This window comes from Corvus brachyrhynchos, unplaced genomic scaffold (assembly GCF_000691975.1).
Source record: "Corvus brachyrhynchos isolate BGI_N302 unplaced genomic scaffold, ASM69197v1 scaffold464, whole genome shotgun sequence".
NCBI classification, from domain to species: domain Eukaryota; kingdom Metazoa; phylum Chordata; class Aves; order Passeriformes; family Corvidae; genus Corvus; species Corvus brachyrhynchos.
This window is the reverse complement of record NW_008237875.1, coordinates 23,214-24,500: the sequence shown is the minus strand read 5'-3', so window position 1 is coordinate 24,500 and position 1,287 is coordinate 23,214.

Genomic DNA, 1,287 nt, shown 5'->3' with positions numbered 1-1,287 from the left:
GAAAAAAAACAATCGAAAAGGGACTTCTACATCCAAGCCGTTCCCTTGCCACGTGGTGTGGGGGAGGGTAAAGGCTGAGAATCTGGGCTCGCTGTTAGGCAAAAAGTAACAGCTCGTTACACAGAGCTGGCACAGCAGGAGGTGCAGAGCTAACTCCAGCAGACACGCAGCTGCTGGGACACCCTAAAAGTCTCTCAGAACTGGGGTTCAGAGATAGCACGCTGGGCGTGGTGAGGGAGGTATCTTTTCAGCTTTTTACCGGCTAGCGCTTGTAATTTAATGCCTTAGAAAGCCTCGAGCAACCCAGAGAGGTAGCACGGGCAATCTAGCATTTTAGTAGCTCTAAAATCGGTAACTGTATCAGCTGCAAAGCAAATACCACCAGCAGAAGCAAAGAAGGAGAAATACAGCTCTCGACTCACCTAATTTCCCGCAGTTAGAAGCTTTCAAAAAGAAACAGGCAACAAGAGATGCTCGCAGAAAGAGTTGCAGAGCCAGAGAGGCGGGGCCTCACTTGATCTTCTCTTTTATTCGGAGAAGGGGAAAGGGGAAGACTGGGGGCGGACCTGGGGTGACCGTCCAATCAGACACTGCTAAAGAGTTTGAGTTACATTTGGTTTTGCCTGCACATGGAACAAAGGAGTTCAGAGCACATGGCAGAGGCGTCTTGGGGAGGAGGAGGAGAAGCTCAGAACAGGCAACAACAGTGTGGTTCACTCTTCCATGGGTACAGACCTTCAAAGACAAGCTGCTCCAACATGGACTCCTCTCTCCACGGGTCTCCCAAAGGGGTCACAGCCTCCTCTCAGGCATCCGCCTGCTCCAGCATGGGTGTCCTTCACAGGCTGCAGGTGGATCTGCATCCCCATGGATCTCCATGGGCTACAGTGGAACAGCTGTTTCACTGTGTGGTTCACTCTTCCATGGGTACAGACCTTCAAAGACAAGCTGCTCCAACATGGACTCCTCTCTCCACGGGTCTCCCAAAGGGGTCACAGCCTCCTCTCAGGCATCCGCCTGCTCCAGCATGGGTGTCCTTCACAGGCTGCAGGTGGATCTGCATCCCCATGGATCTCCATGGGCTACAGTGGAACAGCTGTTTCACTATGGTCTTCACCACAGGCTGCAGAGGAATCCCAGCTCCAGTGTTGGGGTTCCTCCCCCCTGGCGTGGGGTCTGGGGGGAGGGGGACCCTGGGGTGGAGGCACGGGGTTTTCCTACTCCCTGGTCAACCTCGTTCCCCATTGGTTGTTTTGTGTTCCTCTGCACGTGGAAAGATGTGGAAGG